General features: G+C 38.4%; 2 protein-coding genes across 17 annotated transcripts in view; one reads left to right on the top strand and one right to left on the bottom strand.

Annotated features, from left to right (window-relative positions):
• The window catches only part of MED12L (mediator complex subunit 12L), a 361,238-nt gene that overhangs the window by 147,081 nt on the left and 187,530 nt on the right, over nucleotides 1–26,627 (bottom strand). The window lies entirely within an intron of this gene.
• The window catches only part of P2RY14 (purinergic receptor P2Y14), a 62,697-nt gene continuing 46,761 nt past the window's right edge, over nucleotides 10,692–26,627 (top strand). For 5 of the 8 annotated variants that reach the window (XM_003925032.3, XM_074405501.1, XM_074405502.1 and 2 more), the window contains exon 1: nucleotides 10,779–26,627. This exon is cut by the window's right edge. The gene's annotated coding sequence lies outside the window, so the exon portion shown is untranslated. Of the gene's footprint in view, nucleotides 10,750–10,778 lie in introns of those variants that run through there. The other 3 variants (XM_003925033.3, XM_074405503.1, XM_074405504.1) reach the window with 2 other exon arrangements.

Here is a 26,627-nt window from a genome sequence, read left to right as displayed (position 1 = left end):
TGAACAAGAATCTACAAATAGATACCAGATTCCCCAAGTCTCCAAGTCTATGTGTAAGTTTAAATGTTAACATTTCCAACATTCTGGATATATTTACATAAATACATATGCAGACAAACACATAGCATGTATAACTGGGGCTAACAAGTTTAGCATAAAGAATGTAAATCAGCCCCTTAACCTATTATAGCTTTTAAACAGTCTTAAGAAACTGTATCCAATGCTTAAGATGGTTACTGCTAGCTTAAAGCAAAACATCTTTTCTAACATAGAAAGCTGTGTGTCAGTTATATCCAGCAATGAATTACCTCTACGTATTTTTCAAAAAGCCTGAACACCATACCATGGTCTTTGAATAGTTCTTGACTTCATCTCAGTATATAACTTATAATACAGAGTGAGTATCTTTTTCTATGCCTTATAGAATTGTCATGTTCCTTTGTAAGTTTGAGCCAAATTCCAACATTTTATCCTTTGTGCTTTCAATGTTGTGAAATATTTCAAGAATTCCTTAACTGTAAAGTTTCTTGTAAGCATCACTTTCTCTAGAACATCTGATCTATTCATTGCAGATATTAATAACTTTGCCTGGACTAACTTCATCTAATAGCATATTGTAGAGATTTAACCTTCCTCTGGTTAACTATTTCTTTTGTAATTCCATATGCCTGTGATTCAAATTTTACTTCCTTATTATCACTTGTCATTTCTCTCTGGAACTTTCATTTTTGTTGGCATACTCTCTTTCAAATATCACTGTTCGTAAAATGTCATGGGGTTTATTACTGGCAAACAAGGAGGCAACACTACACACTTTGCTGAGTGTGCATGAATTGAATAACAGATGTGCAGTGACCAATCACCAACAGACTTTGAAAGAAGTGAGATGATTGGCACTCCTGTATGTTATTTACGTATTAATCTGTGAACTGGAGAGCTAGCAATTAAGTTTGTACTTTATGAAACTACTTAGAGTTAATATACTGTGGTAACTAAAATTTGGACTGTTGTAAGGAGACTGCTATTATTGAACTAAATCATAATAATTCAAATATGTGTCAGAATTGTGAAATCAAAGACTGCCTGCCTATAAGTGTATATGTAACCATGATCGTAATTCAAAGGGAAAACAGCGAGAAAAATTTATAATGACATGTAATATGTAAATGCTTAAGCACAGCTATTTGAAATAATGTCATTCATTCAACATGAAGTGCTCAGATGCTTGGATCTATACATTTAATTATGTGGATTTAACAGACACAAATATTTCTGACTCAAACACAACTTACATTATTACTATTATTGATGGGGCTTTCCAAAATAAATAATTCTTAACAAGATTCCAAATAGAAAGTAGATAGTAGCTAAATTCTTGGAAAAATTTGGCTGATGTATATTATGTATATTAAACCAGACAAAATTTGTTTATATGTAAATAGACTTAAATTATAAACTCAAATATTGATGAACAAGCTTTTCACCCATGGGAAAGTTAATAAGTCACTCCCAAAAGCAGCATGGGACAGTTCTTCACTGTGTAAGAATTGTGTCTCATACTTTGCTTGCTATCAAGTATTCATGGCCCCAGCCACTTAACATAGGGATAACAAAAAAATACACTGAAATTGACAAATAATCTCTGGGGCAGTAATGCCTACATTGAGAATGCTGATTTGAATTCTTGAGCCATCTGTGGACAGAGAGAAAAATATGACCAAGGTTTCAAGCAATATAGAAACCCAGACCTCTAGATACCAGTAGGTACCAACCAAATTTGGGAAGGGATACAGTCTTAATAAATAAATGGCAAATACAGGGTAAACTTTTCCATGGCCACTTCTATTAATCACAAAAATGGTAAAAAGAAAGCAATGATTTCTATAAAGTTTATTAAAAAGTTTCAATAGATGCCTGCTTTGAAGTTTTCTACAAATGCTATTTCAAAGACAACCATATATACTTCCCACAGAAACCCTTAAAGTGGCAAGTTAAAAATAGTGATAATAATGATCAATTCTTACATAGTGCTCATCAGTCACTACATGCTTTACTTTTAATAAAAATGTCCTATAACAGATGAAGAAACTGAGGCACACCTGGCTAAGAAGTGAAGTGATGATGGCAGGTTTTGAAGCTGAGGGGTCTGACTACAAAGTCCAAGAAAGTATTGCAGTCACCGAGACTGCAATACTTTCTGTCTCCACCCCATTCAAGAAGGCCCCTTAGCCCTGAACTCATTTTACAATATCATCATATACCCAGGCCCCTGAACTGAAAATCTGAGTGCCCTCTTTTCCTCCTTCCCACTAACAGTCTTCTACCAAATCCTGCCACTCCACCCCCAGAAAAAGACAAGCCAGGTCTCTGCCCTGCCTGGCCTGGTACCCACTGTAGCTCAGCCCCAATGGGAGTAGGTCTGGTCTCATGGATGAGAAAGGATTTGGGAGATGGGCAGACCTGGATCCCACCTCTTACTGTGTGCCATGCTGAGAGAGAAAAAATAAATCAACTGTCATGATTTTACACTGATGGCAATACTACTTGAGGCCTTGACTTTTCTGCTCCTTCCCAGTCTTTTACATACTCTTTTCTAGAACTTTTAACATTGAATGATTATTTTCCAATAACATTAAAATAACTAATGTTTATTGAGCACTCCCTACATACCAGGCATTGTTTTCAGCACCTGACCTGTATTAACAGATTTAATCCCCAAAACAAACCCATAAGGCCCATAAGGAAATACTAGCATTGCCCCTAATTAGAGATGAAGAAGTAACTTTCTAAGGCTAGGGTTGAAGCTAGGAAGCCCTCTCAACTAAAGCCTGAAAAAATTGCTTAATAAATATAACATCACATAGAACTAAGACAACATTATTTTAAGCCAGTCAATCAATCATACACTTTTGAGCATTTTATTCCCTTATAATTATAAATTAGAATGGCTCATGTAATTTATTGTCAAAACCGGGACACTTGTGAGTGAAAGTGTTACTCATGGAGCTGGCACAGCAGGTTTCAACTTGGACTATGTGGGCAAACAAGAATATATGTCCCTATGTTAGCAATACATATGAAAATATATGTCTATGTTAGGATAACATAACCTAGTAAAACAAGCAGCTGAAAATAAGGAAAAAGAACGCCATGAATCTAGCCATCTATCAATGAGAAGCTCCGCCTCCTGTGAAGCTTCTTCCATGGAGCTAACACAAACTGTGAACCCCTGGATGCTGGATTAGCAGCTATTCAACAAAAGTCTCTCATGGATGCTTCCGAGGAGCATGGAAATGGTTTTCTGAGTTAGTGCCTGTTGCTTGCACTTTTGCTTAATACCACAAGAAGGAACATAGCCCACCCAAGTTGAGTATTTGCTTGCTTTTGCTTCCAGAAGGAATGTATCATCTAAATTCTAGTTTGTATTTTTTCTCTCCTCCAAAGCAAAACGATCACAAATCTTTCTTAATACTATTGGCTGGTAGGTACAGAATTTATGCTCCGTACTGATTTCAAGAGATCTTTACAGACACCACAAGAAGGAACACAGCCCACCCAAGTTGAATATTTGCTTGCTTTTGCTTCCAGAAGGAATAAATAATCTAGATTCTAATTTATATTTTTTCTCTCCTCCAAAGCAAAACTATCACGAATCTTTCTTAATACTATTGACTGGTAGGTACAAAAATGTATGTTTTGTATAGATTTCAAGAGATCATTAGAGACAGACACTACATTTGCCTTTCTAAGGCACTGGCCTCCCTGCAGACCACAACTCAATGAAAAGCTGACCAGGAGGTAGAGCCATGTGAGGACACAGTGTATTCTAACTACAACAGCGGGATCACAGCAAGTCTGTGATTCTCCTGAGAGACACTGCCGATTGTAAAACCCAATCATGTAGAATGTGGGCTCTGAGTAAATCCTCCTACCATAATTGACAAAAGTGTAACCACACACCGTCATACAACTCACTTCTCTTAGTTCATTCCTGCTGCCGTAACAAAATACTTTAAACTGGGTAATTTATGAACAACAAAAATGTCTTGTTCACAGACCTGAAAGACGGGAAGTCCAAGGTCAAGGAGCCAATGAATTCCGTGAGGTGAGGACCTGTTCCTCATGGATGGTGCCCAGTGTCCTCACATGGTGGAAGGTGAGCTTTTATGCAAGCACTGGTCCCGTTCACAGGGCTCTACCCTCATGGCCTAGTCACCTCCCAAAGACCCACCTCTTAATACCAACACACTGGGGATTAGATTTCAACATATTTATTTATTATTTCAATAGGTTTTTGAGGAACAGGTGGTGTTTGGTTACACGGATAAGTTCTTTAGTGGTGACTTCTGAGATGCTGGTGCACCCATCACCCAAGCAGTGTACCATATACCCAATGCATAGTCTTTTTTTGGAGACAGAGTCTTGCTCTGTCACCTAGGCTGGAGAGCAACGGTGCAATCTCAATTCACTGCAACCTCCCGCTCCCACGTTCAAGCGATTCCACTGCCTCAGCCTCCTGAGTAGCTGGGACTACAGATCTGTGCCACAGGATCTGGCTAAATTTTGTACTTTAGTAGAGACAGGGTTCACCATGTTGGCCAGGATGGTCGCGATCTCCTGACCTCATTATCTGCCCGCCTCAGCCTCTCAAAGTACTGGGATTATAGGTCTGAGCCACGCCTCCAAGTCCCCAAGGTGTAGTCAGTCTTTTATCCCTCGATCCCCTCCCATCCTTCCCCCCGAGTCCTCAAAATCCACTGTATTATTCTTATGCCTTTGCATCGTCATAGATAAGCTCCCACTTATAAGTGAGAATCTATGATGCTTGGTTTTCCATTCCTGAGTTACTTCATTTAGAATAATGATCTCCAGCTCCATCAAGTTTACTGCAAATGCCATTATTTCATTTCTTTTTATCAACACATAAACACTGGAGGGACACAAACATTCAGACCATAGCACTACCTCATGACCACTGAGAATCAGACAAGGGTAAAGCTGTTCCTTAAATGGCCCATTCCAAAGACTAAATATAACAATTTGGCCTGATTCTTCATTCTGATTAACTTGTTCATACAGAAAAGTGTAAGACTAACTGTTGTGCTCAAATTATTAATTATGATTAATAAAGATTATTAATAAAGATATGCAGATCTCTACAGCATTAATTGCCTAAAACCACAATTCTAGTCAGGCCACCAAGGAAATTAAATTACCAAGATAATCACACAACCTTCACAGAACCCAGAATTAAAAACAAGTGTGCTTAATTAATAATCGTTTGCTGAGCAGAGATAACTGCTCTACATAATTTCAGGTGTGGCTTATTCTTTGGGTGGAAAAAACCAAACTCTACATGTGATCACCACAGCACTTTCTTTGACTTCAATTAACTCTCAGTCAAGTTCCCTGAAAAGTCAATACCACAAATCTTTCCTTAAACCTGCTAAGCCCATCCTCCCACACATTATGGCAGATGAACAAGTAGCATTCTTCATCAGAACAACTGTGGGAAAGTTTATCTGATACAAACGAAGTATGTCCCTACATTCACAAGCTTCACTCCAGCTCTCTCAGTGACTTCCCAAGGCCTGCTTCCTAACTTGTTCTATCACTGTACTGAAAAGCCCAGCAGTTAGGGTGCTGAGTAAACTGCCTGATAAAGCCAATGCCATCCTCTTAGTTACCTGTCCTAGGTTGAATCATTATGCATGTCATGTTCAGACACCCACAAAGGGGGCTCAAAAGTGTACAAGTGATTAGATGATTTAATACACTTGGGATATTATTTAAAATATTCACAGTCATGGTTTTCAGATAATTTCCATTATCTCATTTATCTTTACTTGCAGAACCAGAGCACGGAGTTGGGGAATATCCTCTGTCTCCCCATATTTTGATAAGAGATACTCAATTAATAAATACTTCTGATTACCTACTATGGTACTGAATACCACGAGTACAAAACAAAGCCAGCAAGGACAGCTAGGCATGATACGGACACACGGGCCGCATCAGACAAATAATGACAATACTGAGATATCAGGGACATGTCCAAAGACACAGTGAGTCTTGCAAGCAAATGGGAGCAAAAGGAAGATAATGAGAAATGACACATTTCTGAGATCTGAAGTAGTAAAAGAAAAGGCTTTCTTCTGCTTCCTCAGCATCTTTCCAAAAAATATATATATATATCAAAAAGAGAAAATACACATACAAGTTTTTGTTTTTGTAACAAAGTTCTAAATTCTAATTCTTTGCTAGCATCAACTGAGATTCAGTCCTTTTGATTTTCAAGATTTAAATCCAATCTAACACTAGCAATACAAAAAATCTGTTTGCACACTTCAATTAATTGGGATTAATCAACCATGACTCAATGTTAGCACCCATACCAAAGTGAGGTTTTGTGAAATGCCCATAAAATATGTACAAATTGCACCTATTTGTTTTCTAAACTGTTACTTCTTTCAGTCTACCACAAGAGGGTGATATTGTACCAGACATTTGTTTCTCCCTTATAATTCTCAGATGAAGGCAAATACGCAATTGCCAATGAAGCCCCATGTCCTGTCACTCATTGATAGAGGGTTAACAAGACGGCATTATTTTATAACGCAGTGACTTATATCACATTTTAATGATAAAATTTCTGCCCCCTGCCCTTCTTCACCTCTCTAAATCAACAAGCTGGCAAAACTGAATGCTTCACACAGAGAAACATAAAAAACCATGTCTGCATTCAACGTTTTCCTATCAGACTACACTTTTCAAAAACACTTTTTCAATTATTTTAATACAAAGCTCAAAAACTTTATGGCACACAGAATTATGAAGTCCTGAACATGACATTTCAGACCCCCCACATTACACACTGCTCCACCTTCCCTGGCTTTCCTAACATTAAAGCTCGGCTCCCATCATTCTTTTAATACAGCACTAAGTTGACTTTCATCCCTATTCTACAAGTAAAAGAGCCATCCAGGAAGAAGCATTTTGGATGCCAGTTCAGGGATCCCACAGAGGACAATTTCCAAACACACTTCCTTTAAGTGTCCTTGTACATTGTGCTTTCATAAAATGTTTACCCTGGGCTTTACCAAAATCCTCTGTATTCTTATCCCAATCTCTTTCTCAACATCGAGTGGAGTCCTTTCAGCAGCCATACCCCTCAACACATACAAAACACACACAATTATAAATCACTTGCCAGCCAAAAAAAAAAAACTAAACTGAATTATGTAACCCAGCAAATACCTGCTGTGGTTAAAATAAATTCATTAAAAGTGTTCATATTTATCTGAAAATCCATCGATAGGTACTGAATAAATAAATTATGGAATACTACAAAGCTACAAGAAAGAATAAGGCTCACATGAACAAGTCTCCAAGACAGCCAGTGGTGACGAGGCTAGGTGTGCTGGTGTCTTGCTCGCTGTGCTCAATAAAGCAACTGGGGGAAAAGTTGGGGAAGGGCAGTAACGAAAAAGTTGTCTGGGTACTTACTTTAAGGAAAAGCAATTTCAAAAGACATAACAGTAAGAATTATGCATGTTTGAATTCTGGGGTAAGGAGCAAAACAGGACATTTATGGAATCAAGATGTAAGCCAGCCAGCTATTTATGGGCCGTTGATGACAGGCTGGATAGAAACTGACTGGAAACATATTTGGGGACATATTTGGGGATTACGTGTGTTAAACTCACTCTATTTGTAGTATGAATACACAAGGGATGTTTTTATATAACTAGTCCTATTACTAATAAGGCAGAGTCCTGCCTGGAAATGGTATTGAAGAATGTGTGAGCACACAGGATGGGCTACGGGTGCTAGTAATATCAGAGGTATATGGAGGGCTTTGAGAAAAAAATTAGGAGGATATCCACAGTACTTTATTATTATTATTATTATTATTTTTTGAGATGGAGTTTGGCTCTTGTTACCCAGGCTGGAGTGCAATGGCGTGATCTCGGCTCACCACAACCTCCGCCTCCTGGGTTCAGACAATTCTCCTGCCTCAGCCTCCTGAGTGGTTGGGATTACAGGCACGCACCACCATGCCCAGCTAATTTTTTTATATATATATTTTTTAGTAGAGACAGGGTTTCACCATGTTGACCAGGATGGTCTCGATCTCTTGACCTCATGATCCACCCGCCTCAGCCTCCTAAAGTGCTGGGATTACAGGTGTGAACCACCGCGCTCGGCCCCCACAGTACTTTCAAGTATTCCCCAAAAGGAAAGGGGAACTCAGAACTATTTCATGTAAATCAGAACACCACAGAAATATTGACTATTTTAGATTTTGTTTTCTAAAAGACTCTTGCACACAAGTATCAGGCCCTCTCTTGTTTTAATTATAATTTTGTTATGAGCTATGTTGTATTATGCCTGTGTCTAGTGTTGGAGAGTCAAGTTGCCTGTGATGCTAAAAGTCATAATGAAATATCTAACTTTAAAAATATGTGAAAATAAATATTGTCAGGATCAAATATTTTTTTCAAACATTAACACTTGCTTCCAATTCTAATAAAATGTGAACAAGCTAAACTTTTATTTAAGCATTTCCACAAAATGTCCAGCACAACCTAAAGACTACTAAGTCTAGTACTGTGACTTTCGGGCTTAGATAACCCTTAGTTAAATTTTCTGAGGCTCTGTTTTCTCACCTGTAAAAAAAAAGGTTACTTGTCTAAGGATTGCCATGTGTTTTGGCTGTGAAAGGATCTAGTAAGGAGAGAGGATGCTTCAATCAAGGGTATGAGTATGTGCAGCTGGGACTTAATCCAATCTTTGCAGATGAACAGAAAAGTGTCCCGCTGTCTGCCCCCTCCCCATCCCTCAGCGTCAATCACAGGAACCTGGGAGGCAGAGGTTGCTGGTGAGCTGAGATTACACCACTGTACTGCAACCTAGGCAAAAAGAGTGACTCTGTCTCAAAAACAAAAACAAAACAAAACAAAAAAGCACAGTACCAGTGCACAGGATCCAGGCTCTGCCAGGGTTTAAATCTCAGCCCCAGAGGCTGTGAGATCTGATGTAACATCTCCATGCCTCAGTTTCCTTGTCTATTAAGAAAAAGGTGGGGAAGAGGAAGTAGACAAACCTATAGCACTCATGGGGTCATTGGAGTACTCAAGTTAAAACACAGTGTTCAGAACAAAACATGCAAATCAGCATTGAATGTTTTGAAGACACTGGCTTATCCCAAGATGAGGCCATGACTCTGGCAAGCTTCCAGACACAGCTGACCCCCTTTAGCGCCCCACTTCATAATCCCTCTACTCCCAAGCGTCTTACATAGAATCCACCCCATTTGTACCACCTGCCATTAGGGGACCACCAGTAGGGCTATCCTTTTGGCCTTGGACTTTGCAATTCCTGGCATTAAAAGGAAAGCAAGCAGCTCCAGTCAAAGAAATTACAATGTTCTCCCCAGTCATACTCAATAACAGGTATGTGGAACACCCCATGGAGAAGTCAAGAAGCACAAAAGAGACCTGGAACAATTAATGGGTGTTTCTGAGACTGTCAGAGTAAACAGCATCTCCTGCAATAAATCAGGAAAGTCTTGAGAGTTGCAGCTTAGAGATACTGTTCATGCCAAATCATCCATTTAATCAGCAAAATGTTTACATCTGGAGGACTCTACAATGCACCCTGGTAATAACCAGGCTCTAGCGGCTCCCCCTTTTTCCACACTTGTCCTTAAGTTTATTACCCACCAGAACTCACTGCAGCTGAAGCTAACAAGCCTCTCTGTGCACGTCAGTATTATTAGCCCCTCAATCAAAGCATCAGTGAGGACTATCGGGACCCTCGGGAGAGCTGAAGAGTCGTCTCTCTGTTAGGGAGAAATGGGGAACTTCTCTAAACAAGCTCTGTGTCTCACTGGTCTTTGCCAGTGATCAACAGTGACTAGTCAGTTTGTGAGACAGAAAGTAAGAAAATACTCTTCATACAGGAAATAACATTTTGGGTATGTGTTAGTCCCTACTCCATCTCCAATGTCCAGAACACTGCCTCCTACATAGCAAGTACATGTCAAACAACTAGAATAGTAGCTGGCATGTCATAAGCCAGTGATAATTATTACAACTGCGAACGTATTGTTATGTTTTTAAGGCAAGCTGAACTTTACAAGTTGTTACCCATAATTTGCAATCAAACAGCCTAAGTAAACACACTTAAAATGCAGAAGCCTTATAAAGTAAGCTTTTCAGCCCCTTGTTTTCTTTCTTTCTGGTTCAGAGTTACACACTTTGAAGAGGACTTTTTAGCCATCTTCTGAGGACTTCCAAATCTAATGGCAGTAATAGCCACTGGGAAAGACAGTGGAGCACTGCAGGACATCACCAACTACATTACAGAGCCTGAAGGAAGTCAGAATATGAAGAGTTTCAAAATAGTAACACAGACAGCACCAGCAGCAAAATCTTAACACATGAGGAGTTTATCTGAAGTCCTACTTGAGATCTATTTATCAGCAGTGTTCAAATATGGGAAAATTAGTGTGAAAAAAATGACAGTGCAACACCTCTTATCTAAAAGACGCTGGTGTCGAAATGCTGCTTTATTCTGTTAATTCCGCATTTCCAGGTAGCTCCAACCACCCACATCTCTGCATGTTAAACTGTGAAGCTGCTAACAATTTCCTCTGCGGGTGCTTCAGAAAGAACCGTATCTTACACAGTTCTTACACATCAGTTCTCCACCTCCTATCACATGTTGAATTTGACAATGGCAAAGGTTAGAAAACAGGTTGTTGCCTGGTTGTGCACCAGATGATGTGGGGAAAAGTAGGAGGGGAAATAAAAAAGGAGGATTGTTTTTGCATTACTGGAGGAAAGGAACTAGCTCAGAAGTCAGCCTGATACCCGCAGAGATTAAAACATCTTTTCCTTTCTCTCTGTTTCCCCATCCTAGTCTTCAATAAGCTCTATCTGACCACAGCTGCAGAGAGACTCACTATCTCGTGGTTTCTGTCAAGTTCCTGATTTTCATCCATAGTTGAAGATGAGCAAGAACTCTGTAACAGTGTTACCTTGGAGCCTGCATTGGGAGTATTTCAAAATGAGTGGTTTGTGACTCTCACCGATGAAGGCCTAGACGCAGGTAAGAAACAGCTTTTCCATGCAATGACTTGTGTGTATGTGAAAGGTGCATGGGAACAGAAAAGATTTCAGAGCTGGGCAGCAACAAGGCTGGGAAACGCTGGGCCATTGCCACTCATATTTTTCTCAGTAGGTTGCTTTTGGTTTGACAACTGTAATTGGCATGTTAATATGGGGATCCAATTCTGAAATATTATCATTTATGATTATTTAGAATTTCCAATCGTGACTGTCAAAATACACTTCTGATGAAGAAACATAAAATACATTTATAAAGACAATATATTTACTTATCAAATATATAAATATATACAAATATATGTATAAAGAATATAAACAAACATATATACAAATATAAATATTTACAAAGATTATATATAAATATAAACATATTTATAAAGAAAATGTTTAAAAGGTATTCATCCAGGACAAACATTTCAAAAGCTCATAAATGTGTATTAAACTTGCTTCTCTGAACTATAAAATCAATTAGAGTAATACTTATGTTAATATGAATGTTTTTGTTTGTAATTGCATATGTATACAGATACACACTTGCATTTAATTTTTTTTTTTTTTTTTTTTTTTTTTGGAGACAGAGTCTTGCTCTGTTACCCAAGCTGGGGTGCAGTGGCACGATCTCGACTCACTGCAATCTCCACTCCCTGGTTCAAGCAATTCTCCTACTTCAGCCTCCTGAGTAGCTGGGATTAGACGCACGTGCCACCATGCCTGGCTAATTTTTGTATTTTTAGCAGAGACGGGGTTTCATCATGTTAGCCAGGCTGGTCTCAAACTCCTGATCTTATGATCCACCCACCTCAGCTTCCCAAAGTGCTGGGATTACATGCATGAGCCACTGCGCCCTCCAGTTACATTTATTTGTACATACACTTATATAGGTAAAAGCTTTTATCTTTGTCATTATTGGGATAAATTACCCCATTAACACCTAATAAAATGCCTTTAAATTCTAAATCACAAAAATGTCCGTCCTATGCATAGCAAATATTTGAGTTCATATGCTACTTACTTATAGTCTATGACTAACCAACTAAATTACTTATAATACTTTAAACATTATAAATTAAATTACATTCAGGAGAGGTAGCACAGGCCCACAATGTCAGCATATTCAATCAAGCCCATGCACTCCATCTTGTCTATAAATATATATTTTTTAACCAATGACAATCCTATGGAGAAAATGAATCAAAGATCGTGCTAGCAAAAAAAATAAATTGTAGTTTGCATATTCATCTTTCTAAAACATACAAACTTGATAATCAGTTTTAGCATTAAAAGAGAAACCTAGCAATTAAGTTAAAAAGAAAACAATGCACTCAAAAAATATCAAAACGGCAAATTTTATGATTTGTCAACATGCAATAAATTTTATATTTCTATAAAACTTATAAATACCATATTTACAAACATGCATACAATTGTGCACACACAATTACACACTGGCATATATGCATGAACTATATATTGCCATGTCTGGCACAAAAAGGCGGGGAGGCTGGGCATGGTGGCTCATGTCTGTAATCCTAGCACTTTAGGAGGCAGAGGTGGGTGGATCATTTAACGTCAGGACTTCGAGACCAGCCTGGCCAACATGGTGAAACACCATTCCTACTAAAAATACAAAAATTAGCTGGGCAGTAGTGGCATACGCCTATCATTCCAGCTACTGAGGAGGCTGAAGCAGGAGAATAGCTTGAGCCCAGGAGGTGGAGGGTGCAGTGAGCCTAGACTGGGCCACTGCACTCCAGTCTGGGTGAGAAATTGAGACCCTATCTCAAAAAATAAAAAACAAAACACAAATGGGGAGATTTCAGGGTATTCAAAGCATGAAGACTCAGGGGAAGTGGGTAGGGTGTGAAAAAAGAAGCATAATTTGCTGAGGTGTTAACAGTGCCCACTTCACAGTTGAAGCAGGTACAGAGGGTGTGACTATCCTGAGCAAGGCCACCCAGCTTATCTACCCAGGAGCCTGAATCCTCTCAGCACAGGGAGGATGCCTTCACACCATTTATCGTGGCTGGCTCCTGCAGCCCACAGGATTCCAATCAGCCCAGCCTCACCATAAGTATATCCACTCCCTGCCCTTCCACCCAATCACCATCACTATGTCCTTCAATCTTCAATCCTCTTCCACCATGTATTTTAGAATACTATTTAAAATTTCCTACTATAAAAATGTTTTATCTAGCATTATGCACATTTAATTTGAGAAAAAGTTACAGCTAAAAACATGATTGTAATTACTGCTAACATCTTTAAACAGAATACAACTGGGAAGTGGCGGGGGAGCCTCTCCACGTCAGGAGTGCCCCTCCTCCCCATTTCCTTATCTGTAAAACAGCACTGTAAGGATTAAATCAGATAGTATTTGTAAAGTCTTTAACACAGTGATACGCCATGTATTGCTTAACAACAGAGACACATTCTGAGAAATACATCATGAGGTGACTTCATTGTTGTGCACACATCATAGATTATACTTACATAAACCTAGATGATATAGTGTATGCCACTACGTAACTCATTATAATCGTATGGGCCCACAGGTGCAAATGACCAAGCTGTAATTATGCAGTGCATGACTGTATGTATAGAAAGTATGCAGTAAATGAGGTCTGACATCATTATTGTTTTCACTATTATAAAAACTGTATCAAGGTAAATGTATATGTAATTAGATATCATACTATTTAGAAACATAATACAGATATTTCAATACTGTTGTAGATCAAAACAGGCAAAATATAACATAAAACTGGCTACAATATTACTTTTCAAACTTTAACCCACATCAGAATCACCAGGAAGGCTTGTTAAAACACAGTTCCCTAGGCCTTATCCCCCTAGAGCAGGCGTCCCTAAACTTTTTACACAGGGGGCCAGTTCACTGTCCCTCAGACCGTTGGAGGGCCGCTACATACTGTGCTCCTCTCACTGACCACCAATGAAAGAGATGCCCCTTCCTGAAGTGCGGCGGGGGGCCGAATAAATGACCTCAGGGGGCCGCATGCAGCCTGCCCTAGAGCTTCTGATTCAGTGTGCCTCGGCTGGGGCTTAATAGTTTGCATTTCTAGCAAATTCTCAGATGAGGCTGAATGCTGCTGGCCTGAGACACTCTTTGAGACCCACTTACCTACTGGTGAATTCCACACTCACATTTGCCTTACCAATAAAACCGTCTACAAGTTCCTCATTCAATCTAAGCTAGTTAATTAGTGAGCAAAGTAATGAATAAATGCCTGAAAATAAAAAAACACCGTATTATCCCCATGATTAAGCATATGACTAAAAGAAAAAAAAAGGGAAGATCACAAGATATTTCCTACTATATCTACGATGCCTCTAAAGTGCTGAACAGAAGAGTACGGTTCCCCAGAGGGACATTCACTATATAAAATGCTTCTAGAGTGAATTTAGATGTTGAGGCACCCCTAAGCCTAAGGCGCTGAGAACTCAGAATTCATCAGGTTTATTCCATTTGGCTCCAGCATTTCCTTAGAAGTTAATTCAGAAACAGGTGAGCTGTTTTAGCCTCCCAGTGGGAGCAGTCTCTATAATACCAAAAACAGACCAGTCTAGGAGATAGGCTGATGCCAAGACAAGCATATCCCACCATGAGAATCCTCACCTGCAGAGGGCTGTCTAGTGGAGGCGGATGGACAATAGGGAGAGTTTCCTTCAACGGAAAATTACATTATCAGGACAAGAATGCCAAGTTTGTTTGGGTAGAGCAGTGGATCTCAAAGTGTAGGTCCTAGACCAGCTAAATCAATATTACCAGTGAGCTTGTTAGACATGCCAATTATTAACCCCAAACCTACTGAATCAGAAACAATGGGGGTGGAGCCTAGCATTCTGTTTTAACAAGCACTCCAGGTAATTTGTTGCACACTGTTTTGGGTGACTCCATGTACTAGGAGAGCTCCAGTTTTCAACTGTTCTGGCATAATTGAAAATAGTACCCCTTTCTATCTCGAAAGTGTCCCTGATTGTACCATAAACTGTATGATCACCGTGCCAGTTCATACTGGATGCTAAGAAGGGGTTTCATTGGTCAGATGCTGTCTACTGCTTGGGATTTCAAATTAGCTTCGTCTGCTGCTATATTCTGGTGCTACACCCATAGCCTCCCCACTATCACCCCACAATGCTAAAAGACACATCGCCTCCTAAAGTCTGAGCAGCACAGCTATATAAATATATTTATGTAAATATAAATATATATTTCAGTATAAATATTCTATCTTGATAAGGAAAAATACCTACAACCAAACTATGTAAAATCTATTTTAAATTCCCAGCTTCCTAAGTAGCGTGAGGAATCAAGTCTCCATCAGGTCTCCGAAACCGTCTTTACTAAATTTTCTGGCTCCTCTTTAAAGGGAATTTTCTTTTCCTCCCTAGCACCCTTAAAAAGAATAAATCTAGCAATTAATAAATGCTATCTTTATAGTAATTATTTGGTTCTATTAATTCACTGAAAAACCAAGTCTACCACAGCAAAGCTTCTCAATCCACCTGTTCTTTTAAAGTCAAAGTGATATATTAGGCATATGTTTTTAGATCTGATTAGATTCCTTTGAAATTTTTGTCTTTACTCGGTGTAAATTAAATTGCTAGCTTTTTATTCTTCACTGAAATCTCCCATCTGTTGTTTTTGAAAAGCATCAAAGGCTTTAGATATCATGTTCTGACCCCACATCATTCAGATAAGAGAACAGCCAGAGAGGGGTGGTGGCTTCTACCCAATTATATGACATCTGCTGTTGAAGTTAATATATCAAAGAAAAGAAGAAAAGATCAGTTATTTGGCTTCTGAGGTTTAACCCAAAGGGATCTGTACGATTGTGGTGTGATCACTTGGAAAAATAATCTGATCCTCAAAGCTTTCCAGGATCACACACATTTACTTTCATCACATCACTCAGAGCCTCCACACTCTGGGAGCAATTTATACCAAGCAGAGGGGAAGTGTGCCACCTTCTGCAGCGGGACAGATACCTGGCTGGAAATAACTCACCTGTTGCTGATGCAATCTTCCCAGTGAATCCAGCCCTAAGGTCAAAGGTTGGTAAGAGAGCTCATACAACGCTTCATTCGAAGAACATTTCCATCCTGCTACAGATGATAAATGAAATCCCTGTCTCACTCTAGGGATATTTCAGCCATTCATTCATTCAACACTGATTCCTTACATGATTCTTTCCACGAGGAAGCCAGCACTCTAGGATGGTAGGGATGGTGTGATGAAGAGGTTCTAGGCCTCTTGTGGCGACAAACCTTAACATCAGCACTCTCTCCTAAGAACTGACAGTCACTCAGTTATGACAACAATCTTTGGGCATATTATAATTTATTAGATTACATTTTAATTTTTTTAATGGGGATTTGGAGATGATTCTAATCTCATCAGAAGTCATTTACTGACTGGATCCAAATCCCTAACCTTAATCCAGCCGGAAGCTGATAGCCCTTCATGTACAGATTGAAAAAAAATAGAATACAAAATACAATACTTAGTTCAGTTAAATGTCCTGGGAGGTGGCCTTTAGTATTGAATGTACTTTCTCTCCTGACCTCCAAAACTGCCTATGTTTCTGCACAAGGATTTCACTGCCTCTTTCCCCACTATAAATATGCCTATAAGCACTATCTTTATAGAAGTGAAAAAAGGAAGAGAGAGGATATGGTCTGAGATAAAAAAGAAAACCTAACACATCAGACCAGCTGTCCCTGTTATCACTGAGTTTGAAACACAGCAGCTGTCCTCATAACTGGTACCACTGAGGCAAGTTGGTTAAGCAAAAATACAGGTTACCCAAAATAACAGTTTAAGTAGGAATTATTTTTAGAAAAGGATAAACCTCTCCCTTAAACACATTATTTTAATTTGAAATACAAAATGCACATTTATTGCTTAATCTTTTCGTGTTATGGCAACAAGGTCTTTTTTCTGAGTATGGTTGGTTCATTAGAGATGTGCCCTGATTTTCTTTCATGAGCCACAACTTTAGCACAAGGCCAATCAGATCAAATTTCTCAGTTTAGTTCAAGTAGTGTGAGAATTTTAAATTACTTTAGAAGCCACATGATTCTAAAAATCCAGACCTAGTCCTAGACTTTCAAGTCCCTCAAAAGAATAGACTCTGTCTCAGCCTCAAAACACAGTGATAAATGTTATACGAATGGAAAACATGAGGGTCTTAAATAACAAACTAAATGTGATTTGAAAACAACAGTCTGCATCACCAATTTTTATTTAAATCCACTCCTACCCCAATGAAGAAACAGTATATGCATTGTTCTAAGGAAGACAACCAGTCCCTACATACACAATGCCTCCACCTCCTGAACATCTATCAACCTCTACCCACCCAATCTTAATTAACCAGCATTTGGTTGTGTACTCAATATTTTACTTGGGGCAGAGGCCAAAATACCTTCCCCAAATATGCACTTTGTAAGAAGATACACTGAAAAACAGGATATAATCTGGGAAAAATTAAATGGTGCTTTTAATTTGTACGTTAAAAGCGGGAATTCAGGAGAAAGAAAACACACACTGTGTGCTGGTGCATCTGGAGAACAGAAGCAGCAGAATAGATGAGTCCTGAAAGAGGAAAAGGATACATATATATGGGAAATGACAGACTGATTCTATGGGAATGATACACTGAGTGGAAAAACAACTTCAATTTATGTTTATTGACCCAAAAACATGTCCTGTTTTATTTTTATCTTGACCTCTTGAGAAACCTTGACCCTGTTTGAGAAATCTTCCCTCCAAGTCCTAAAAACATTTACCTCTTTGCATCTTCAAAACACAGCACAAACCATCTATTGTCCAGAAAGCCTTTTGTTTATGCTGCTATTTCTGCCCTGTTTCAAGCACCTTGTGCCATTTACACACACATTACAATCTACTCCATGTATGCTCAACATCCTTATTGCTTCAAGAGCAAGTTTTATGCCTTTGCCTTTTTCCCATCACTAATTTATACTGGGGTATCAACCATATACAGTAAATGAAAATTAGATTTTAAGTTTACAATTCAACAAAGTTTGACACCATATAATCAATACCCCACTTAAGATAAACAATATTGCCGTCGCAGAAATTTAATTATTCTCTTTTCTAGTCATAGGTAACTACGTTCCTAATTTCTTTCATTAGAGCTTTGCTTTACCAGTATTAGAACTACACTGAAATGGAATCACAAGGTACATAGTCCTTCGTGTCTGACTTGTTTTGCTCAACATGTTTTGAGATTTATCTATATTGTTTGCATGTATCACCCTCTGTATTACTGCATGGTAGTCTATTCTATGAGGATATCACAATTTTTTTACCCATTTTAACCTGTTCATGAGCATTTGGGTTGTTCCCAATTTTTGGCTGTTGTGAATAAAGCTGCTATGAATATTCTAATGTAAATCTTTCTATGGACATACACTTTCATTTCTCCAGGGTAAACACCTAGGAGTGAAATAACTAAGTCACAAGGAAGCAATATTTAACTTGATAAGAAGTGACCTGTTATTCAAAGTAGATTTACTATTTTACAATCCAACCAAAAATATATTAAAGTTTCAATTACTCTACTTCCTTGTCCATTCTTGACACTGTCAATTTTTTTTTTCATTCTAATGGGTGAAACTAATACCTTATTGTCATTTTAATTTGCATTTCCCCATGGACAAATGAGACTGAGCATCTTTTGATGTGCTCCTTGATCAAACGGCTTCCTTTGTGAATTATTTGTTCACGTCTTTTTGCCATTTTTTTTAGAGAAACTGAATTTGTCTTTGTATTACAGAGTAATAAAAATTCTTTAAATAGTCTGAGCCTTTAACAGAGATATTTTTCTGAATATTCACCCCCTAATCTATGGCTTGCCTTCATTTTATCAATGGTGTCTACAAAAAAATGAGTTTTAAATTTTAGGGTTTTTTGAGTTTTGGGTATGTGTACACATTTAGCTTTTTTCTAACAAAGCAACTTGTACAACTTTTAACATTTAAAACTGAGCGTCACCTTCCCTTTCCAGTGAAACAAAAAGAAAAATTTAAAATACACAGGAACAAAAGTACAATAGAGAATGTGAATTCTAAATAATATCCTGCAGGTTCTGCTGACTGTCCCATCAAGTGGCAGGGCAAAAACAAGAGAAAGTAGACAGATACATGTTGGTAAATGCTAACTGTTCATATTCCCATAAAGACACAGTGTTCTGAGCCTAAAACACAGAGAAAGGGAGAGAAACGCTAAAATTCTATGCACTACTACACAGGGGCCTACAGCCATCCAACTTCCAGCAGAGCGGAGGGAGGTTTTTCTTTCTTCCCGCAGAGCTCAATGGTATTGATTCCATACAGTTTTTGTTCAGACAAGAAGGGATAAAAATGAATTTGGAACAGAAAGTGGTAGAGATCCTTTTCCCATTGTATTCTGCTCAAGTTATTTTTCCCCAAAATAAGCTGAGAACCATAGTATAGATAAAAAAAGACCTCAAGAACAAGGCAACCGAACACAAGAGAACACACACACACACACACACACACACACACACACACACACACACACACACATCATGACAACTTGCTCCCAGGAACTGGAGAAAATTTTTAGAAAGAAAAGTTGGAACCTATCAGTGTTCTGATAAAAACCTATCATTTTCTCTTCATCCCTCTTTCTTCCTCCCTTTCATCATCATCTTCATCTTCACCTTCATCCTTATCCCTTTTATCAATACTTCCCATCCTTAATCATTATCATGTCCTTCCCTTTCTTCATTATCCGTACTGAAAAACCAAGTAGTACTGTAATGGATTTGGCCAAGTATTATCTTTAATGACCTTTCCTAACTCATCAGGATCTGCATCAGAACAGTCAGCAAACCAGGTAAAAAGCTCTCTGGTTCTTCATGCTACCTCTTCCTGCTGACTTTACTCTGTATTTGACTTGAACGTTCTCATCATATTCTTTCCAGATTTCCATTTGATTTCAGTGGACTCTGAAAATGGATCACTACTCTCATTCAGATGAAATTCGTTGGAGAGAACTTCATTTTCAAACTAAGGATTTTCATCAAAATAACAATCTTCCTGTAACCTAATTTAATACCTTCAAATTCTGTCACGTCAATACTTCAACTAATACAATGCCTCTTTGTCTTACCCCTCAAGTAACGGAAATACTTGTGGATAGTTTGACAAATGCTGTTACCCAAAAATTTGAGATTTGGGTGATCAGTTCTGACCTCTTCTGAAAATAGTTGGCAAAATTTGTTATATTTCTGTTCTGCTTTCAAAATATCCTGACTGGCTTGTTCATTAAGTCTCTGTATTTCCTTTTGCACTTCATCAATATATTCAATTACTTCTTGCTGTTCTTTTTCTCCCTTCTTTGGCAAGCCCAGAGAGGCCAGTGTCTCCTCCGGTCAGGAAGCGGTCTTGGTTTTTAGGGGCACGCTGCTAGGAAAGTCCAAGAACCAGGCCACAATTTGTCTTACTTGTCAGGAAGAAGCTCAGAAAACGTAAATTTTTTTGTTTCATGGCTAATATATTTCATATACTAAGAAGCCAACCCAAGGCTGGGAAAGCACTTTACATTTTCCTCTAGAAGCTTTATGCTCTTAGTTTTACCTTTAGGTCTATGAAACATCTTGAATTGCTCCCTTGATTCCTCCATTTCATCTGTTAATAGCTCTCTGCAGAGAACAAGTACTTTGTAAACACTGCTGACTCACTTATAAATGTCCTATAGGTTAGAAGAAATGTGTTTTCAAAGCCTATTAAAGGGTCTATGCTCAGCCTCAGTAACATTCTAGATTTTAAAAACTACTAATAGGAATGAACTCATAAATGAGACCCAATGGAGCAACCTGGAAGCTTCCATTTAGAACTGATGTTATGCTCCTGTCCTAGGGTATACCTTGCCTAAGGCATGGATAATCCAGTTTCATTTCCGTACAAACAGCAGCTTAACTCAGTACAGAAAATGGAGAGCAGTATGCTCAACATATTTTCTTCTTCTTTGTATACGTTAGAAAATTACCATGTCATTAGCATCAATTGAATTCTTTTTAATGAATTAGGGCATAAAACAGTGATTCACAGCAACTGAAAACTGACTTAGGTATAAGTAAATAAATGTTAGAAGATATTACTCTCAAGAGACATTTTCTAGAGCCTAAAACACTGGCATTATTTTATAGGATTTAGGCATCCTTAAAAAACGTTTTACTAACATTTCTTATTGAAAACATGTCAACTCAAAACATAAAAAGAATTATTCCTACTGTTTAGATAAAGCCAGAAGCATTTCCAGCTATTTCCTTGAGACTTTACTAAGAAGGCATAAGACTGAAAAGAACAAAATTACCCTTGTCCATTTTACTGGCATTTCGAGAAATTCATAAATTAACTAGGACAATAGAGCATTTCTTAAGTACTTAGCAATTGATAAAATATGTACAAAGAAATTTTAAAAAGATATCCTGAAGCACTATATTTTGACAGCTGTTTCCTTAATAGTATTCAGCCAAAACACACTCAATGTTTAGCAAAGGTTCCTTTCTTATAACTCTGCCTTAGTGCCTAAGTTTCTACACCACAAATAAGTGACTGTCACAGGAGAACTACTTACATCTAAGCAAGGACCTAGGCTCTCATTTGTAGCTTGCACTCTTTTCTGTTTTTAACAATTACCCAGATTCACAAGATTTTGGAGATAATCAATCGTGGCTTAGAATTTAGGATAAAAAAGAGAAAGTATTATATGACTGATATTGTTTCTTTTTAAAGAGAAAAGGGGATTTGTGATTAGGGTACTTAAATTTGATTATGTTATACACTTAAATTCCTTTTCTCATGAAGTATTTCAATGACTACCATTTCCTTACTAGCAGTTCATTACTGTTATGCCTTTCTAAATGTACAATGTACAATCCATTTCACATACAAAGGTCAAAAAGAATAAAGAAAGTGGCTGGGCACAGTGGCTCACGCCTGTAATCCCACCACTTGAGGAGGCTGAGGTGGGTGGATTATGAGGTCAGGAGTTTGAGACTAGCATGACCAACATGATGAAACCCGTCTCTACTAAAAATACAAAAATTAGCCAGGAGTGGTGTCATGCACCTGTAATCACAGCTACTCAGGAGGCTGAGGCAGGAGAATCACTTGAACTCGGGAGGCAGTGGTTGCAGTGAGCCAAGATCGTGCCACTGCACTCCAGCCTGGGAGACAGAGTGAGACTCCATCTCAAAAAAAAAAAAAGGCAAAAACCTCCCAGTAAGAAATAGTGTCTTAAGTCACATCTTCTATGACACATTTAGTTAATGGTTCCTGTAACAGTCAAAAGACTTCATTTAAAGAATGTAAGAAATTCTACCATGCAAGAAATGTACTCTAGAATAAGCTGCCCAGAGAATTTTAAAATAGGAAAAATTCTTTTGTACTTTACAGCATAGATGTAATTTGTCAACGTTATCTATAAAGTAAATCCAAATATCCCATAAAATCCACTTTACGCCATACTGAAAACACCCAAGGAGAGCCTGTATTGACTTCATGTGAAGCTGGGGGTTTATAAGAGTTGCAGAATCCTACAATATGCTGGGCATGACAGCATACCAATTCCTTCCCAGGAGAAGGAAGTTTTCCCTCCATAAGACATCTATAGCACTTTTCTGTTGTGTCTTTCTTCTTGCCAGGCAGCCAACTGTTTCCTGCATATATGCTTTATTTTTCCCTGTGCCAAGCCACCAAGTCCCAAAGCTTTCCTCCCATGGCTGGAGTTCCTTTCCACTAATATGTTCATATCACCTGCTCATCCACTCCTTAATTTACTTAAAATCTTCAAGGTACTAGAATAGAAAAGAATATTTAAGGGAAATAACACAGCAACCCCCAACTTTAATAGCTAACGTTAAGGTGGAAGTCAAAATTGAAACACGATTTTTAAAAAAGGATTGCACTATTATACAATTGCTTCAGTGAAAATATAATTTAAAAAATGTCTAGAGTCTAGGCAACCTGCGTTTAATGTTAAGTTCATTCACTCAACAATAAACTGCTTTCTATCTGGATGGTACTATAAATATGAACCTAAAAGTTTCTTCTGTTTGGGATTTCCAAACACATGTAGTGATAGGGTTCAAATATTTCACAAATTTGTTCACATTTTGGCTTTGGTAAGTTCATGTTCTCATTTCAAGATAAGATTCTGAATACCTTGAAAACTGAGATCATGAAGGGAAACCTCCTTATTCAACAGAAATCAGATGAGCTTTCCTCAGACTTAACAGTGGCAGGAGCATCATTAGCATAAAGTTGACATAACAATGTGGGCTGTAAGCAAAAGCACTAAGGAGAAGGGGGGAACTGAAAGAGAGGAACATAAGATGGCACCAAAGCGAAGGGCACCTGCGCACGCTGCCAAGTAGAATCTATGCCAGTAGCTCAGGAACTCTTGTATCTGAGTAACTTGAAGGCACAGACAGCAAAATGCCTCTTTGGACCAAAACTAGTCAGACTTGCCCAGCACTGATGCCCTTTGCTTGCCATCTTCAATTCTCTGGGCCACAAGACCCTGTTCCAAGCATTTCCATGATTCCGTGAAAAGGACCAAGAGACCCTTCCAGTTCACAGGTGTTCAGACTTTAATTTACAGGGAGAAATTTTTTATACAAACACAATCTTACCAATACATAAGACAGAACCAGAAATGCTCTTGGTGAGGCCGAGATGGAGACTCCATCAGTCTCCCTAGAACCCCTAGAAAGATCAGGAGCCAGAAGCCAGAAGCCAGCCAAGAAATATTTGAAACCCAATCATACTCCTCCTTATAAAAAGGAATATTCTTATGATGAGCCAGCTGTATGTTGCCTATTTTCTTAGGGAGAAACCTTGAATATACTGAAAAACTATCATCAGCGATTTGAGATAAGGAGATGATGGCACTGGCCAGCAAGTGGACAACTGAGATGAGAATAAAGACTCAAAAAGGCTCTCATGATGTAAGATACAAATATAAGAGTAAAGAAGCAGAAGATAATGATACACAAAAAAGAGAAATCAGTCTGTGAAACTTCTGCTTTTTAAAAAATTCTCAGAAATTCCACATCTGTGCTGGGAAACATAAACTGAATGGCTTCCATTTTCTGATCTCTTTAACTTTAAAGGCTAAAAGATCTCAGTTTCCATGATGACTATTTAAAGTCTCAAAACACAGCATTGTACATTATATTCTACAAGTAGCTCCCCTTTGCTTATTCCTTCATTAGCTCAACCATTATTAATCTAATACTTCCACTGTACCAGATACTGCTCTAGGCACTGGCGACACACAGCTTAACAAGTGGTTCTGCACTGAAGAATTACCTAGCTGGCTGCAGGCAGGATATAACGGGGAGTGCCGTGAAATAGGATAGGAGGAAGAAGTCATCATGAAGATGAGAGATCAAAACAGAAATAAGGGACACAAAGAGGGAGAAAGAGAACACGGAAAAGATGGGTGTGATATATTTGAAGTAGAAGAGCAAGAGCAAGCAGGCCAGTGCGGCTGCAAGAGAAGGACAAGGCAGTGGCCATGGGAGGTGCCGTCAGAGAATTAGGCAAGGTCAGCTGGTCATGTAGGGCCATGCAGGCCGTGACCAAACTCTGGATGCTTTCGAAGTATGATGAGACCATACATACATAAATACATACTACACACACACACACACACACACACACACACACACATACACACACACGTTTGAGCAAGGGAGAAGCAAGACTCAATTTGTGTTTTTAGAGCTTAAGTTTGAATTTCTGAGAAAGGCCATTAAGGCATTTTCAATGAAAACTCTTAAGCAGTTTCTCTTTCCTAACTGACAAAATACACTCCTACTGCCCTCGTGAGAAGAATTCAGTTGTTCCATTTAGAAGACAGCATGTCCAACAACTACTTAATTTTATGCTAAGTGAGCACAAACTCTGTCTGATGTCACAGCAAACAAGTACTTACAAAATAATGAAATTAATTACAGCAGTTATACTGAAGACCAACCTCAAAACACAACCTCCAAAGAAAGTACTTTAAACAGTAAAGAAAACAATAAAATAACCCAAATGTCCATTAATAGAAAAATGGTTATACTATGATTCTTTTCTTCAATGAAATGAAGTCGAATTACTCAAAAGTAAAAGGTAGAACTTTGAAAACTGAAATGGAAAAGTCACCATGATATACTGTTAAGTGGGTGGGGGAGAAGGAAGGAGTGGTGGTTAAGGGATATCGACCTCTGTCCACCGCTATCTGCCTTTCTGTAATTCCTAACATTAACTGAAGGCTGCGCCATACTTTAGTTAGCCCTGAGCTGACTTCAACATTACTTTGTATTGTCTGGCTGAATTCTTACCACAATCCTATGGGATATGGAGAATTATTACCATTTAACAGATGAGTTGGGTATTTTACTAAGAGTCACAGAGCTGATAAGTGGGGGTAGTAGTATGTGAATCCAGGAATTCCAACCCTATAGCCTGCATGCTTAATCTTTATATTACATTAATCCCTTAGAGATGAGTCCTTATTTACGGAATATGTTAAATCAATTTGTTCTTGAATTTTCTTTCAAATAACACTTTTTAAAGATTTAAGATTTCCATTTGGTGTTCTGGGAAATAACTTCATAGAAAATTAAATTAACAATAAAACACGCAAAGCTCATGACATTTTGGAAAATTGATGTGACCCAAGTTGGCATTAAATTCAAAAGCAAAGAACAGAACAACTTTACAAACAAATGTTATTTAAAGTCTCAATGATAGCAAATTGTGGACACCATATTTGTACATTTCCTCTAGTTCCAGATGTTTAGAAGTGTTCAGCATAATGTAATGTTAACCAGTTTAAAATGAAAACAGATGCCCATAATTTTAAGGCATGCTGGGAAGGTCCACTCAGCTGGCATTATTTCAGCAGTTTCACATGCTGATGACAAGGAAGTGAAAGATAGTTGAAGGTTAGGCTGATTAGCCAAATCACTAAAGGGTGCTGGGTCATCCTAAAAGCACAGGACCTGTGCACACTCCTCAGCTGTTGATCCATCTCTGCATTCACTTGGCCCATGAAAAAATGTCCTAATCCTCACTTGTCAACCCCACGTACACCTATATCAGTCTCCTCCCCATTGCCACCCCACACAAGTTATTCACTGCAGTGTTTTCTCTTCCTCCTAAGGACTGGCAGAGGGTACATGTTTAAGACACCCTAGAGAACTATGGCTTCCCCTGCCTCAACTCAAATCCTTACCAGCTACCTGTCCTCAAGCAAAATGCTTCACCTTACCAAGCCTCACTGCCCTCCATCATTTAACTGAGGAGATATTAACAGGACTTACTTTATATAGAAGCTATCAGGTTTTAATGAGTTAATATAAATAAGGAATTTAGAACAATATCTGACATACAACAAAAACTCAGTAAGTCTTAGGT

This window comes from Saimiri boliviensis, chromosome 9 (genome assembly GCF_048565385.1).
Source record: "Saimiri boliviensis isolate mSaiBol1 chromosome 9, mSaiBol1.pri, whole genome shotgun sequence".
NCBI lineage: Eukaryota > Metazoa > Chordata > Mammalia > Primates > Cebidae > Saimiri > Saimiri boliviensis.
The sequence above is the reverse complement of the archived record's forward strand: the minus strand, read 5'-3'. Positions and strand labels throughout refer to the sequence as shown.